The 17,742-nt window shown below is 41.8% G+C and overlaps 2 protein-coding genes and 4 non-coding genes across 6 annotated transcripts in view; 1 reads left to right on the forward strand and 5 right to left on the reverse strand.

The window, feature by feature from the left end:
* Positions 1 to 17,742, forward strand: part of LOC137489757 (protein NLRC3-like) — a 407,221-nt gene that overhangs the window by 101,138 nt on the left and 288,341 nt on the right. The window lies entirely within an intron of this gene.
* LOC148682312 (uncharacterized) overlaps positions 1 to 17,742 on the reverse strand; it is a 342,019-nt gene that overhangs the window by 22,199 nt on the left and 302,078 nt on the right. The gene's annotated exons all lie outside the window — the stretch shown is intronic.
* Positions 6,727 to 6,797, reverse strand: trnag-gcc (transfer RNA glycine (anticodon GCC)). Its single transcript has one exon. It is a non-coding gene; the product is annotated as a tRNA-Gly (tRNA).
* On the reverse strand, positions 16,139 to 16,245 carry LOC137495008 (U6 spliceosomal RNA). The gene has a single exon (XR_015485103.1). It is a non-coding gene; the product is annotated as a U6 spliceosomal RNA (small nuclear RNA).
* LOC137495055 (U6 spliceosomal RNA) lies at positions 16,666 to 16,772 on the reverse strand. Its single transcript, XR_015485146.1, has one exon. It is a non-coding gene; the product is annotated as a U6 spliceosomal RNA (small nuclear RNA).
* Positions 17,183 to 17,289, reverse strand: LOC137495046 (U6 spliceosomal RNA). Its single transcript, XR_015485131.1, has one exon. It is a non-coding gene; the product is annotated as a U6 spliceosomal RNA (small nuclear RNA).

Genomic DNA, 17,742 nt, shown 5'->3' on the forward strand with positions numbered 1-17,742 from the left:
TTGGTTTCTGAAATATTTGAGGCTTTGAGCCACTTTCTTTACCTCAGAAAGAAAACATCTTAAAGAGGTTCAGCATTTTTTCCACTTACAGCAATAAATTTGACATTTACCCATTAGTAAAATAAAGTTCACAACATCAGAGAAAGAACAATGTAAACCAGCTTTGTAAAATAAAAAAATCTTCTAGAACAATAGGGGGGACTGAAATCATCTTTAATGAAAGCCAAGTATGGATGTCAAACCAGAATTTAAAAGTAAATTCACAAGAAAAACATAAGTGATCGAGTGTTTCTGGAGCAGAAGCTAAATCTTTTTTTGAATAAACTCCTTCACATGGTATATCCTGAATAAAATTATGTAATGAGTTTCCTTAACCTTAGGTGCTACAGGATATTTAAGAGAAAAGTTAAAAGCTTTGTCCTCTACTAAGGGTTTAACAACTCCTAGATGATAACACTTAAAATCACCCATTATAAGGCGTGTTGTAAATAAGCTTGTTGTTATATTTACTATCAAAAGTATCAACATTGATATTTTTAAAGACGGAAGAAAAGTTACAAGTGTACAATGGGATCAAAATAATTACTTTGAATTAACCTAAACAAAGCAATAGGTATAGCCTCACAAATTTCAATATAACCTTTATCTGTGATTTTAACTCTATATTTATTTAAAAATTCGTTATGAGATAGTAGCAGTCCATTTTCATCTAACAAATCATTAATAAATATAATGCCTTTATTGTACCAGTCACTTTTAAACAATGATTTTCTGTTAATAATAACAGCCTTTTTATTTCAAAGAGTGTATTTATGAGGGGAAAATTATGGGTAAATATCATTTTCCAAAATAGCAGTGCTTGCTTATGAAAAGTAGACAGCTTCAAAGGAAGTTTTGAACAATCATAATCACATCTTAATACAAATTCAAGGCCACCAATTTTTTTAAACAAATTATTTGGGATATGATAAAATATTGAATAAGGCTTAGCTAAACACTCTTTCAATCATTTAACTCTAAAAGTGCCATGAAGACATTCAAAATCGATTGCTTTTAAACCTCCATATTCATACTCTTTGATCATATGGTTCTTACGTAAATAATGTGATTTATTTTTTCAAATAAATTTAAATAATATTGAATTAATAGACTGAACTATTTTGGGAGGAGTATATAAAGGATAAGTTAAATATATAATTTTAGATAATCCCAGTCAAAAGAATTGAACCCAATATGGAAATGTCTCTATCTAGCCAATGATTTAGGGATTTTTCCATCCCTTCCATTTTAATATTAAAAATTTGCACATTCTCTATGAACAGAATTTTTGGTGATGGTAACTCCCAAATATTTAACTTCTTCTTTTACTAGAATACCCTCTAATTCTCTTAAAGTACAATTCTGAATAGTTAATTGTCACAGTGAAACTAAGACACTGTGACTAACAAACACGCATCACATTGCACTCATACATAAAATACACACTTTTAAACATGGACCTTTGTGTTATTTGTATTGTGCATGTGTGTGTTTGTGTAATGTGTATATGTTTTTTTTTCTGTCCAGATTAGCATTGTGTTTATGTAAAAATTTCACTTATGTCAAACAATAGCCCATATGAACACTGAAATAACCACAGACACATTTTCTATCAAACTTCATTTATTAACCAAACATATAGAGTTTACATATACTTACCAGTTTCCTATTCTCAGCCCCAAACCTGTTTAACTTTCCAACAAAGCCATTTATACAGATTTTTCCCGCCTTCACTTTGGAGCAGCCATTTTCCATAACATCATCAGGGTCACAACCCCCTGGTCAGTAAATAAAAATCACAGTTTTGTTGTTTAAATTTGTATTGGTTATTTGTTGTGTTGTATTTTCGGTTTTGTATGAATATTCATTTACTTGCATTAATTTATATTTCTGTTGAATGTCTTTTTATGTATTTTTTTGTCTACATGGTAACCCACTACCAGTGAAATGGTTTAACCCATGGGCGGGGCCAATACAATAAAATGGCCCCAAACATTCACTTGAGGTGGGTAGTTGTAGGAGAAGGTTGTGTTTTTGTCAGTATAGGTAGCAGTTTTTGTTCAGGTCATATACTTGATTTAGCTGAACAAGCCTGTATATACATTGTAAATATTGAATAGTTTATTTTTCTTTATTGTTATTTTGTCACTTTCACCTGTTTTGCTGGATTTTTGTTTTCACTTTGTTTAAATAAATCACTCTTCACTTTCACCAGCGGCTTCTGTGACACCTTTTTGCCTCCATCCACCCGGTCAATCGTAACATTAATATTCCACATTTTCTTAGGTTTAAGGTGAATTCAGAAGCTTTAGGAAACAGAAATTTTGACAAGAGCTAAAGGGAGCACCTCCCTTTTTTAAAGAATTAATAGTGTCATCAGCAAACTGACTTAAACTAAAAGTCCTACCAGGTATATCAATACCTAAAGTGTACTCTGAATTTTTTAAATATAATGACATAAGTTCAACAGCTATATTAAAAAGTAAAGGTGAGATGGGACATCCTTGACGGATTCCTCTTTTGATGTAAACTCTAGGAGATGATCCTGAATTCAGGGATTTACTACTGAATATATCAGTATAGAACATGGAAATTACCCTACAAAAGCTCGGACTAAACCCAAAAGTTTCTAAAGATTTTCTAAAGACAAAAAAGGATGCTCAAGGGTATCAAATGCCTTGAAAAAGTCTAGAAATAGAAATAAACTTGTCTGAGGAATTAAATAACTATAATCGAGCATATCAACTATCAGTCTGATATGATTGTGAATACTTCTCCCTTTAATAAAAGCTGATTGTGTTTCATTAATTTTCTCGCCTATACCTTTTTTTGAGTCTATTGGCAAATACATGAGAGAGCAATTTAAAATCATTGGGCAAAAGAGTTATCGGTCTCCAATTATTTAAAAATAATTGGTCTTTGCTTGGCTTTGGAACTAAATGATTAAACCCTGCTTCATAGAAGTCGATAGTTCTCTTTCTCTATACATTCCTTAAGTGCTTCAAAAACTAAAAATCTCATCTCTGGCCAAAAATGTTTATAAATCTCAACTGTGATTTCATCTGTACCTGGGGATTTTCCATTGAACATTTGAGAAATAGCAACATCAAGTTCAGAGATAACAATGTCAGATTCCATCATTTCTCGGAAGCTGTTATCTATAATAGGAACTTTATCTTTTAAAAAGGAAAATAAAAAGTCACAATCACTCTCATTAAATTTTGACTTACATAATAATATGAATAGATGTGATCATCAATCAAAGTTTTCTCTTCACTTACATTGTTATTTATGCTAAGTTTATTAATAGTTTTTGAAGATTGTCTATGTTTTACTAAATTAAAAAAATATATATGAAGAATTTTTCTCCCCCTCCTCTATCCATTTCACTCTAGATAGTAAAGCTCCTTTAGCTTTCTCTGTATAGTAGTCATCCAACTCTGATGGCAAAATACGAAGTTCATTTTGTTCTATATCTCCAAGAAAATCTTTATCACCAAGGTCATTTAATCTAGATAAAACTGTTAACTGTCTTTTTTTCCTAACAGAGGAAAACAATAGCTCATTACAGCAGAGCCATTTTTTAACTCGATTCATTTTCAATTTGAGAAAAGCATGTGGCAAAAGAAAAAGAAAACCAAGCAGCAAATAGGGAGAAAAGCATTTGCCAAATGCTTATTTAAAAAGCTGTTTAAAATGTGTTTTGTGATTTATTAATACATTTTTTTACTGTTTGATTAATCAGCCTTTAAAACATGAATTAAATAAAAATACAGTAATAAAAGTGTCTATTTATTTATACATTTAAAATGTTTTTGTAATGCATTGTTTTATTGCCTAATTAAATGACTTTTAACCATCTGGGGTCTGAGGGTGTTTTGGGGCTCTGGAGAAGTTTTGACATGCACTGACATTTGTGTTGTTTTCAGTATCTTAAAAACATTTTAATGGCTAATGTGTGATAACACTGTAAACAGCACAAGTTGGTTTACAATAATACCTAAGCAGCATGTTTGTATGTGTTTGTGTTTTTGAGAAAGAAACGTTTATGCGTGGTTAGTGAAAAACTAAAATTTTGAAATCCCTGAAACAAGGCCGTGAAACACACAGAGAACATTTGTGCACAAGACTTTTGAGAACTGGATCTGGTAGTCTAGTGTTTTTGCTTCAAAATGATGTGAGAATCATCTTGTTCACTTACTCACAAAAAACAATTCTATGAATTAAAATTTCTAAGTCACTTTCTGTGTGAAAATAGTTTATGCGAGAAGGCATGAACTATCATTACTATGCAGTGAGTAACACCAGAGAAGACAAAGACCTGCATAATGAGCCATCAGACAGGTATGTGACTAAGAGTTTCAAGAAAGAATCTGAGAAAAAATAAGTTTATTTATATATTTTTATTTTTATATTGTGTTTATTTTTATATTATTTTTATATTGTGCTTCTTCACCTGTGTAGCGTGCCATCGTTCAAACAAAATAAGTAACTATAATAAAGCTTGTCGTTTGATGCCATGTCTCGGGGAGCGTTTACATTATCACCTGGCTGGCTCACCTCAGTTCATTTTCATATGAAATGCGCCTTCACTGCGGGCGGGATCACGTTCGCTGTAATGAGGCGACAGGAGAATCAGTACCTGCCCTTACTTTTATACGAATTACTTGAAAGATTATTTGTTTTCGACTTATATTGGTTAATGCAAAAGTAGACATATCAAGCTTTCTTTAGAAACATCTCACATGTTTCTTTGGCGAGTATTTGCTGAGTTTCAATTCATTTTAATGACGTGTTTTTCCTGACACAGTCTACTGTTGCGCGCTCCTCATGCAGGCTGTTTGTAATGTCAAAGCTTCGTGGGCCTGGTCGCAATAACTCTAATGAGCTCAGACTGAGAAGCTAGACATAGCGTTGCTTTCATACTGATTACTTTATCAAACAATATTTGTTTTCAACATGCATAGCTGCGTGTAAAAGTAGACACTTCAAGCTTTATAAAGATATGTGTCTCGTGTCTGGGTGTATTGTTTTCGCGGAGTTTCAGCGCATTTTGCTGACACGTTTCTAAAAACAGTTCACGGAGAGAGAAAAGACAGAATGCCTACACTGTTTATTATCCTAGATTTGCAAAAGCACACACATTTGTTTTTGTTGTGAGTGTACACATTTAAAAAGAAGACACCTAACAGATTCGATTGATGTATTGATCTTATATGTACGATCAAAACTGAAAGTGTAATTTAGGTTCATTTCAGCTCAATGAGGTAAAAACTTGTCAGAACGCGTATACGCTGTCTTCGACCCCAGGGCGTTAAAAACACAATTTAAACATATCTATTTATTTGTCCATTTAAATTGTGATTTATGTATATACATTTTTATGCTGGGCGAAGCAGTGGCGCAGTAGGTAGTGCTGTCGCCTCACAGCAAGAAGGTCGCTGGTTCAAGCCTCGGTTCAGTTGGTGTTGCTGTGTGGAGTTTGCATGTTCTCCCTGCATTCACGTGGGTTTCCTTAGGGTGCTCCAGTTTCCACCACAGTCCAAAGACATGTGGTACAGGTGAATTGGATAGGCTAGTGTGTGTGTGTGTGTGTGTGTGTGTGTGTGTGTGTGTGTGTGTGTGTGTGTGTGTGTGTGTGTGTGTTCCAGACATGGGTTGCGGCTGAAAGGGCATCCGCTGTGTAAAAACTTGCTTGATAAGCTGGAAGAGTAGCAACATAAAACAGGAATTGCATTGGCCAGGAATGGGACCCAGGTCTCCCACGTGGCAGGCAAGAATTCTACCACTGAACCACCAATGCTGATATGCTCATACTGCTGTCCTAGTGGGGTGTGATTGCTGCAAGGCTGATACCCAGAGCTGGAAGAGCAGCTACACAAAACAGGAATTGCATTGGCTGGGAACCGGGCCCAGGTCTCCTACGTGGGAGGCGAGAACTCTACCACTGGACCACCAATGCTGATATGCTTATACTGCAGCCCCAGTGGGGTGTGATTGCTGCAACGCTGTTACCCAGAGCTGGAAGAGTAGCAACACAAAACAGGATTTGTAATGGACGAGAATCGGACTACGGTCTTCCGCGTGGCAGGGTGAGAAATCTACCACTGAACAACCAATGCTGATATGTTTAAGCTGCAGCCCTAGTGGGGTGTGATTGCTGCAAGGCTGATACCCAGAGCTGGAAGAGTAGCAACACAAAACAGGAATTGCATTGACCGGGAATCGGACCCGGGTCTCCCGCGTGGCAGGCAAGAATTCTACCACTGAACCACCAATGCTGATAAGCTTATGCTACAGCCCTAGTGGGGTGTGATTGCTGCAAGGCTGTTACCCAGAGCTGGAAGAGTAGCAACACAAAACAGGAAAAGCATTGGGTGGGAATTGGACCCGGGTCTCGCGTGTAGCAGGTAAGGTTCCTACCACTGAACCACCAATGCTGACCTATGTTGTTCCTTGCCTTTGTATTGTGTGAGTGCTAAAGGGCCGTCAACCAGAGCTGAAAAAGGAGCCACACAAAACTGCATTTGTATTAGCCAGGAATCGACTCAAGGTCTCCCTCGTTGCAGGCGAGATTTCTACCACTGAACCAGGAATGATGATATGCTTATACTCCAGCCCTAGTGGGTTGTGATTGCTGCAAGGCTGTTACCCAGAAATGGAAGAGTAGCAACACAAAACAGCACTTGCATTGGCCGGGAATCGGACCCGGGTCTCCCGCGTGGCAGGCGAGAATTCTACCACTGAACCACCAATGCTGATATGCTTACACTGCAGCCCTAGTAGGGTGTGATTACTGCAAGGCTGTTACCCAGAGCTGGAAGAGTAGCTACACAAAACAGGAATTGTAATGGACGGGAATCGGACCATGGTCTTCTGTGTGGCAGGCAAGCAATCTACCACTGAACCAACAAAGCTGACTTGCTTATACTACAGCCCTAGTGTGGTGTGATTGATGCAAGGCTGTTACCCAGAGCTGGAAGAGTAGCAACACAAAACAGGAATTGCATTGGCCGGGAATCGGACCCGGGTCTCCCACGTGGCAGGCGAGAATTCTACCACTGAACCACCAATGCAGACCCATGTTCTCCCTTGCCTTTGTGTTGTGTGAGTGCTAAAAGGCCGTCAACCAGAGCTGAAAAAGGAGCCACACAAAACTGCACATGTTTTAGCCGGGAATCGACTCTAGGTCTCCTACGTGGCAGGCGAGCATTCTACCACTGAACCACCAATGCTGATATGCTTATCCTGCAGCCCTAGTGGGTTGTGATTGCTGCAAGGCTGTTACCCAGAGCTGGAAGAGTAACAACACAAAACCACACTTGCATTGGCCGGGAATCGGACCTGGGTCTCCCGCATGGCAGGTGAGAATTCTACCACTAAACCACCAATGCTGATATGCTTATAATGGATCCCTATTGGGGTGTGATTGCTGCAAGGCTGTTACCCAGAGCTGGAAGAGTAGCAACACAAAACAGGAAATGCATTGGCCAGGAATCGGACCCGGGTCTCCCACGTGGCAGGCGAGAATTCTTCCACTGAACCACCAATGCTGACCGATGTTGTGTTTTGCCTTTTTGTTGTGTGAGTGCTAAAAGGCCGTCAACCAGAGCTGAAAGAGTAGCAACACAAAATAGGAATTGGAATGGACGGGAATCTGACCAGAGTCTTTCACGGGGGAGGCGAGAAATCTACCACTCAACCACCATTGCTGATATGCTTATTCTGCAGCCCTAGTGGGGTGTGATTGATGCAAGGCTGTTACCCAAAGCTGAAAGAGTAACTACACAAAACAGCACCTGCATTGGCCGGGAATCAGACCCGGGTCTCCCACGTGGCAGGCGAGATTTCTACCACTGAATCACCAATGCTGATATGCTTATATTGCCGCCCTAGTGGGGTGTGATTACTGCAAGGCTGTTACCCAGAGCTGGAAGAGTAGCTACACAAAACTGGAATTGTAATGGACAGGAATCGGACCATGGTCTTCTGTGTGGCAGGCAAATAATCTACCACTGAACCAACAATGCTAATATGCTTATGCTACAGCCCTAGTGGGGTGTGATTGATGCAAGGCTGTTACCCAGAGCTGGAAGAGTAGCAACACAAAACAGGAATTGCATTGGCCGGGAATCGGACCCGGGTCTCCCACGTGGCAGGCGAGAATTCTACCACTGAACCACCAATGCAGACCCATGTTCTCCCTTGCCTTTGTGTTGTGTGAGTGCTAAAAGGCCGTCAACCAGAGCTGAAAAAGGAGCCACACAAAACTGCACTTGTATTAGCCAGGAAGCGACTCAAGGTCTACCGCGTGGCAGGCAAGAATTCTACAACTAAACCACCAATGCTGATATGGTTTTACTGCAGCCCTAGTGGGTTGTGATTGCTGCAAGGCTGTTACCCAGTGCTGGAAGAGTAGCAACCAAAATCAGAAGGTGCATTGGCCGGGAAACAGACCTGGGTCTCCCGCGTGGCAGGCAAGAATTCTACCACTAAACGACCAATGCTGATCTATGTTGTTCCTTGCCTTTATGTTGTGTGAGTGCTAAAAGGCCATCAACCAGAGCTGAAACAGGAGCCACTCAAAAATGCACATGTTTTAGCCGGGAATCGACTCTATGTCTCCTATGTGGCAGGCGAGCATTCTACCACTGAACCACCAATGCTGATATGCTTATTCTGCAGCTCTAGTGGGTTGTGATTGCTGGAAGGCTGTTACCCAGAGCTGGAAGAGTAACAACACAAAACAGGAATTGGAATGGACGGGAATCGGACCAGGGTCTTCCGCGTGGCAGGCGAGAAATCTACCACTGAACCACCAACGCTGATATGGTTATTCTGCAGCCCTAGTGGGGTGTGATTGATGCAAGGCTGTTTTTTCCAGAGCTGGAAGAGTAGCAACACAAAACCACACTTGCATTGTCCGGGAATCGGACCTGGGTCTCCCGCATGGCAGGTGAGAATTCTACCACTGAACCACCAATGCTGATATGCTTATACTGGATCCCTATTGGGGTGTGATTGCTGCAAGGCTGTTACCCAGAGCTGGAAGAGTGGCAACACAAAACAGGAAATGCATTGGCCAGGAATCGGACCCGGGTCTCCCGCGTGGCAGGCAAGAGTTCTTCCACTGAACCACCAATGCTAACCGATGTTGTGTTTTGCCTTTTTGTTGTGTGAGTGCTAAAAGGCTGTCAACCAGAGCTGGAAGAGTAGCTACACAAAACAGGAATTGCATTGGCCGGGAATAAGACCCAGGTCTCCCACGCGGCAGGTGAGAATTCTACCACTGAACCACCTATGCTGACCGAAGTTGTTTTTTTGGCTTTGTGTTGTGTGAGTACTTAAAGGCCGTCAACCAGAGCTGAAAAAGGAGCCACACAAAACCACACTTGTATTAGCTGTGAATTGACTCTAGGTCTACTCTGTGGCAGGCGAGGATTCTGCCACTGAGCCATCAATGCCTACCGATATAGTTTTTTGCCTTTGTAGTGTGTGAGTGCTAAAAGGCCGTCAAACAGAGCTGAAAAAGGAGCCACAAAAGAACGCACTTGTATTAGCCAGGAATCAACTCTAGGCCCACCGCGTGGCAGGTGAGAATTTTACCACTGAACCACCAATGCTGATATGGTTTTACTACAGCCCTAGTGGGGTGTGATTGCTGCAAGGCTGATATCCAGAGCTGGAAGAGTAGCAACACAAAACAAGATTTTCATTGGCCGGGAATCGGACTCGGGTCTCCCGCATGGCAGGCGAGAACTCTACCACTGAGCCACCAATGCTGACCCATGTTCTTCCCTGCCTTTGTGTTGTGTGAGGGCTAAAAAGACGTCAACCAGAGGTGAAACAGGAGCCACACAAAACCGCGCTTGTATTAGTCGGGAATCGACTCAAGGTCTCCCGCGTAGCAGGCGAGAATTCTACCACTGAACCACCAATACTGATATGCTTTATTGCGCCCCTAGTGGGGTGTGATTGCTGCAAGGCTGTTACCCAGAGCTGGAAGAGTAGTAATACAAAACAAGAACTGCATTGGCTGGGAATCGGACCTGGTCTCCCTCTTCGCAGGCGAGAATTCTACCACTGAACCACCAATGCTGAAATGCTTATTCTGCAGCCCTAGTGGGGTGCGATTGATGCAAGGCTGTTACCCAGAGCTGGAAGAGTAGCTACACAAAACAGGAATTGTAATGGATGGGAATCGGACCAGGGTCTTCTGTGTGGCAGGCAAGAAATCTACCACTGAACCACCAATGCTGATAAGCTTTTATTGCAGCCCTAGTGGGGTGTGATTGCTGCAAGGCTGATACTCAGAGCTGGAAGAGTAGCAACACAAAACAAGAATTGCATTGACCAGTAATCGGACCCAGGTCTCCCGCGTGGCAGGCGAGAATTCTACCACTGAACCACCAATGCTGATATGCTTATGCTACAGCCCTAGTGGGTGTGACTGCTGCAAGGGTGTTACCCAGAGCTGGAAGAGTAGCAACACAAAACAGGAATTGCATTGGCCGGGATTCGGACCCGGGTCTCCCGCGTGGCGGGCGAGAATTCTACCACTGAACCACCAATGCTGACCCATGTTCTTCCTTGCCTTTGTGTTGTGTGAGTGCTAAAAGGCCGTCAACCAGAGCTGAAAAAGGAGCCACACAAAACTGCATTTGTATTAGCCAGGAAGCGACTCAAGGTCTACCGCGTGGCAGGTGAGAATTCTACAACTAATCCACCAATGCTGATATGGTTTTACTGCAGCCCTAGTGGGTTGTGATTGCTGCAAGGCTGTTACCCAGTGCTGGAAGAGTAGCAACCAAAATCAGAAGGTGCATTGGCCGGGAAACGGACCTGGGTCTCCCGCGTGGCAGGCAAGAATTCTACCACTGAACGACCAATGCTGACCCATGTTGTTTCTTTGCCTTTATGTTGTGTGAGTGCTAAAAGGCCGTCAACCAGAGCTGAAAAAGGAGCCACACAAAAATGCATTTGTATTAGCCAGGAATCGACTCAAGGTCTCCCGCGTGGCAGGCGAGATTTCTACCACTGAACCAGCAATGCTGATATGCTTATATTGCAGCCCTAGTGGGTTGTGATTGCTGCAAGGCTGTTACCCAGAGCTGGAAGAGTAGCAACACAAAATAGGAACTGTAATGGACGGGAATCTGACCAGGGTCTTTCACAAGGGAGGCGAGAAATCTACCACTGAACCACCATTGCTGATATGCTTATTCTGCAGCCCTAGTGGGGTGTGATTGATGCAAGGCTGTTACCCAAAGCTGGAAGAGTAGCAACAAAAAACAGCACTTGCATTGGCCGGGAATCGGACCCGGGTCTCCCTCGTGGCAGGCGAGAATTCTACCACTGAACCACCAATGCTGATATGGTTGGACTGCAGCCCTAGTGGGGTGTGATTGCTGCAAGGCTGTTACCCAGAGCTGGAAGAGCAGCAACACAAAACAGGAATTGCATTGGCCGGGAATCGGACCCGGGTCTCCCTCGTCGCAGGCGAGAATTCTACCACTGAACCACCTATGCTGACCGATGTTGTTTTTTGGCTTTGTGTTGTGTAAGTGCTAAAAGGCAGTCAACCTGTGCTGAAAAAGGAGCCACACAAAATCGCACTTGTATTAGCCGAGAATCGATTCTAGGTTTACCATGTGGCAGGCGAGAATTCTAGCACTGAACCACCAATGCTGATAAGCTTTTACTGCAGCCCTAGTGGGGTGTAATTGCTGCAAGGCTGTTACCCAGAGCTGGAAGAGTAGCAACACAAAAAAGGAATTGCATTGGCTGGGAATCAGACACGGGTCTCCGGCATGGCAGGTGAGAATTCTACCACTGAACCACCAATGCTGATATGCTTATGGTGCTGCCCTAACGGGGTGTGATTGCTGCAAGGCTGTTACCAAGAGCTGGAAGAGTAGCAACACAAGAGAGGAATTGCATTGGACAGAAATCGGCCTCGGGTCGCCCGCAAGGCAGGCAAGAATTCTACCACTGAACCACTAATACTGACCCATGTTCTTCCTTGCCTTTGTGTTGTGTGAGTGCTTAAAGGCCTTCAACCAGAGCTGGAAGAGGAGCCACACAAAACAGCAATTGCATTAGCAGGGAATCGAACCCAGGTCTCCCACATGGCAGGCAAGATTTCTACCAAAACCACCAATGTTGATATGGTTATGCTTCTGCCCTAGTGGGGTGTGATAGCTGCAAGGCTGTTAGCCTTCCAGCTGGAACAGTAGCAACACAAAACAAGAATTGCATTGGTCGGGAATCAGACCCGGGTCTCCTGCATGGCAGGCGAGAATTCTACCACTGAACCACCAATACTGACCAATGTTGTTTCTTGCCTTTGTGTTGTGTGGCTGCCACAAGGCTGTTACTTGCAGCTGGAAGAGTAGCAACACAAACGAGCAACTGCATTGGCCGGGAATCGGACCTGGGTTTCCCGCCTGGCAGGGGAGAATTCTACCACTGAGCCTCCAATCCTGAAACACATGTTCTCCTGCTGAAGGATTCGGATTTCTGCTTTCCAATCTGTCTCATCATGGACCACCGTTTATCCTTTTTTCATCATCTTGTTACTTATGATTTTTTTTTATTAAATATAATTATATGATCATTTGAATGAGTATTTACTGTGAAATGATTTTAATTAATGAATAAGTTAACACATTGCTTAATATAAGAATGTTCAGTGCATTTGTCTGTCTCTTTATAACTATTATCAGAAGCCACCAAACTAGGTCAGAGGTCACAGAGACCTTAAGTGGAACTGAGGGCTGAGGACTGGAATCAAATGTCTCTATTGTTATTTCTATGAGTTAATACTATCTAAAATGTCTAAAGTGATTTTGCTGTTTTTACGGTTAATTATTTTAAAGTGATTCTACTTTTTATTCAAGATAGACTTTGTATAGTAAGATTATAACTGCCTGAATGTAGATTATACAAATTTTTAACCAGTTTTGATAAAGATGGCTGAGAGTACACTCAGCCTTGAATAAGAAACAGATTATACTTTAGGTGTGTGTGTGTGTTCTATTTGATTGTTGATCCGTTTCACAGGTCTGGAGTCAGCTTCAATCAGTCTAAGGGATGTCTGACATTTATGCTTAAAGGTGCAGCAGGTGATTATCTTCAGAAACAATTTTTGTTCTGGTTGAAAGTCTCTTCATAGTCCAATAGTAATGATTACAGTAAATTATCTAAATGTGTTTATATGTATTTTTTTATCCTGGGTAAAGCATAAACCTAAAAAAATGTTCATCCAATTAAATAGAGTCGGACTATAATCTCCCATAATTCCGATAAGCAGGTCAGGCTGTCTGTCAGCAAATGTAGATTCGGACTTCTGCGCATCTGTTCACGCAGATACGCCATTAGCGTGTGTGCTTTTATATTAACTTTGGTCATTTTTGAACAATGATAGCCTTCCTATACTGTTTATCGCTACACTGAATATTCACTCTGAAATAGCATGTAAGTGTGGTTAAGTAATAAATGTAATTCCTGCATGGCGCTGGCACTAACTAACTGGCAAATGACATGAACTAGTGGGGTTGTCTGTCTGCTGTTGTGACGCGGTGCGCGCGTTCGCGATTTCAGGGGGTGTGGCTTTAAATCACAGTCCCTCGCCGCCGTCCAAAGATAATATGCTAAGCGGTTAGCATTTTGGCAGATCACCTACTGCACCTTTAAGATATTGTTCAGAATATACGCACAAACCCCACGTGGAAATTCACCTAGTCTATCTGTGTTTTAACCAATCAGGCTAGAACACCTATATGTATGACGCAGTTAATGACGTTATGTGAGAGTATAATTGTTATTGATTGGTGATTGTAAGCAGAGCGGCCTAGGAACTCATTGCGAGAGTTGAAGCTGGTTTCAGCTGATGAAACTGCAAACTATCTTCTGTAAACTTGATTTATTTATTTAAATCTCTGACTCTGGCTCTTTTTTATATACCTGACTGGTCATTCTTTGGGTTAAACTGTATACTATCCCTACAGTTTTGATGGACGCGTGGCACTTGTTTACTGGTGACACCATTGATCAATCAACAAAAAGAAATGTAGAAAGATTTAAAATATTATAGACTAGGGATGGTCTGTGGAGTAGTGGGTAGTAACGGAAAGCTGTTGGGTTCTCATTCAGACGTGAATGAAAGGCAAAATTTTGTGGTAGCTTTGTGTGGAATCCCCTTGTGAGCTGGTGCATTTTGCGGTACACCTATAACGATAGTAATAAGTATAACAGTAGTTGAGGGGTGTACCTCCTCCACCCAGAGTTAAGTACTCAGTGACGGGTGTGTAAGAGGCTTTTAGGACATTCTCGGGGATAAAACTTGGACTGGTTTTTATTTAGTAGTGGACTAAATTAACCCGAGATTGTAATTAGTTCCACCACTGCTATCTTGCTGTTTCACAGACAAAAGGGCCCGAATCCTAAGAATAGAGTGGGTCAGATTATTAGGGAAAGAAATAGTTAAATAAATAAATAAATTCTTAAATAACATCTTAATCGGTATCCATTAGATAGTAGTGGCCACAAAAGTCAGACAAGAAACCTAGAAATATTAGGGCGAGGTTGATTGATCAATGATGCACCAGGAGCAATCCCGAAAAAAATATGACCCTAACTGGATTGGACCGATCTGGACAGTATCCACATCTTGGGATGGTTTGCAGATTAATCAAGCAAAAGCTAAGCGCTGTTAGTAAGATTTCATTCTCAATTTCTTGTTGCTTTTGGTGTTAAACTCTGATATAAAAAGAAACAGATGAGAGCAGAATGCAGTAAATGGCTCAGCTAAGCTCTTAGGTTTAAAATGATTTTAGAACCGATTTTAAGATAAAAAATGCCTTTGGCAATTAATTGTCAATGAAAAGCTAAAATCTAAATATTAAGTGTCTAGTAGCCAAAAACTAAGCACAGAAACTGACAGTAACATTATGGGAGTAAAGAATAGCGTATGTTTTGTCTTAGAAGATAAGATTCTGTGTGAGTGCACTGCTATCTTGATTTAGCCCTCACCATGACTTTTGGCTGTAAAAGTAACAGAGACATGTCTGTATAAAAAATGTGCCATGTAAGTCTGTGCAAACAAGCAGCTGTATGGTTGGATTTAAATATTTTTAGTAATATATAAGTAACATAAATGGGGGTTGAAATAATACTTTGATGGATGCAGTTAACCCCTGAAAGATCTAAAACTGTTGTTGACTGTAACATCATTACTTTGAAAAAGCATGTCAACTCTGTTTTATATGTTTTAGGATGGGCTTGAGTAAAAGATTACAATAAAATTATGTTATTGAAGTTAATGTTATGTTTAATGTATGTTTAAATTGAGTAAACATACATTAACAGTTCTGGATTGCTCAAAACTCTCTTTCTCTCTCATTAGATATCAGCTATGAGCTGCTATCTGCCTGTTCCATGAAAACTGATAATCACAGTGTTCAGTTGGAAATGACATTATGTCAGAGTATAATTGTTATTGATTGGTGATTGTAAGCAGAGCAGCCTAGGAACTTATTGCGAGTGTTGAAGCTGGCTTCTGATGATGAAACTGCAAACTGTCTTAGGTAAACTTGATTTATTTATTTATTTGAATCTCTGACTCTAGCTCTTCTTCATCTATCAGACTGGTCATTCTTTTGGTTAAACTGTAAACTATCCCAACAGCTAAAACCCTGCTCATGCACCATTTGGAATCGTAAAAAACCTTTTGTCTTTTCTCCTTTCTATCCTAGAGCCATGTTCCCACTTGTATCCCGTGCTTTACAGAGCTTTGGCCCTGTCAGTGCTAGGCACACTGATTGATGCAGTAGGTCACCAAGTTTATGGACGGGGGGAAATTAGAGTGTCAGGATAGCCTATGGCAAAGTCCCACTAAAGCAAGGGCTTTGGAAGTGCATTAGCACAACAAAACAAACGATCAGAGCATCCCACATTCGTTTTCACCATGCATGTAGACTTTCCAGTTGACCCAGCAGCACCTCCCACGATTTGCTAAATCCATCCTCATGCACCATTTGGAGTCGTGAAAAGCCTTTTGTCTTTTTTCATTTCTGTACTTTTACCCACGCACTAAAAAAGCAAAATGGAGTGCTTCACGGATTTGCGTGTCATCCTTTCGCAGGGGCCATGCTAATCGTCTCTGTATCGATCCAATTTTAGTATATGTGCCACCGTAGCGAGCACAGACCAGCGGTCAGGCTCAGGGCATATGTACGCCTCGAGTCCCAGCAATGTTCCTCCAGGGTGGTGGGAACCGGAGAGCCATGTTCCCACTTGTATGCCGTGCACTACAGAGCTTTGGCCCTGTCAGTGCTAGGCACACTGATTGATGCAGTAGGTCACCAAGTTTATGGACAGGGGGAAATTAGAGTGTCAGGATAGCCTATGGCAAAGTCCCACTAAAGCAAGGGCTTTGGAAGTGCATTAGCACAACAAAACAAACGATCAAAGCATCCCACATTCGTTTTCACCATGCATGTAGACTTTCCAGTTGACCCAGCAGCACCTCCCACGATTTGCTAAACCCATCCTCATGCACCATTTGGAATCGTGAAAAGCCTTTTGTCTTTTTTCATTTCTGTACTTTTACCCACGCACTAAAACAGCAATATGGATCGCTTAACGGATTTGCGTGTCATCCTTTCGCAGGGACCATGCTAATCTTCTCTGTATCAATCCAATTTTAGTATATGTGCCACCGTAGTGAGCACTCAGGCTCAGGGCATATGTACGCCTCGAGTCCCAGCAATGTTCCTCCAAGGTGGTGGGACCTGGAGAGCCATGTTCCCACTTGTATGCCGTGCACTACAGAGCTTTGGCCCTGTCAGTGCTAGGCACACTGATTGATGCAGTAGGTCACCAAGTTTATGGACAGGGGGAAATTAGAGTGTCAGGATAGCCTATGGCAAAGTCCCACTAAAGCAAGGGCTTTGGAAGTGCATTAGCACAACAAAACAAACGATCAAAGCATCCCACATTCGTTTTCACCATGCATGTAGACTTTCCAGTTGACCCAGCAGCACCTCCCACGATTTGCTAAACCCATCCTCATGCACCATTTGGAATCGTGAAAAGCCTTTTGTCTTTTTTCATTTCTGTACTTTTACCCACGCACTAAAACAGCAATATGGATCGCTTTACGGATTTGCGTGTCATCCTTTCGCAGGGACCATGCTAATCTTCTCTGTATCAATCCAATTTTAGTATATGTGCCACCGTAGTGAGCACTCAGGCTCAGGGCATATGTACGCCTCGAGTCCCAGCAATGTTCCTCCAGGGTGGTGGGAACCGGAGAGCCATGTTCCCACTTGTATGCCGTGCACTACAGAGCTTTGGCCCTGTCAGTGCTAGGCACACTGATTGATGCAGTAGGTCACCAAGTTTATGGACGGGGAGAAATTAGAGTGTCAGGATAGCCTATGGCAATCCCACTAAAGCAAGGGCTTTGGAAGTGCATTAGCACAACAAAACAAACGATCAAAGCATCCCACATTCGTTGTCACCATGCATGTAGACTTTCCAGTTGACCCAGCAGCACCTCCCACGATTTGCTAAACCCATCGTCATGCACCATTTGGAAACGTGAAAAGCCTTTTGTCTTTTTTCATTTCAAGAGTTCACACTTAGCTGATGATTAATTATAAGCTTGTTTGGCATGCTGTCCCGGGAGAGAGCCCTGAG

This window comes from Danio rerio, chromosome 4 (genome assembly GCF_052040795.2).
Source record: "Danio rerio strain M-AB ecotype USA chromosome 4, GRCz13ab, whole genome shotgun sequence".
Taxonomy (NCBI): domain Eukaryota; kingdom Metazoa; phylum Chordata; class Actinopteri; order Cypriniformes; family Danionidae; genus Danio; species Danio rerio.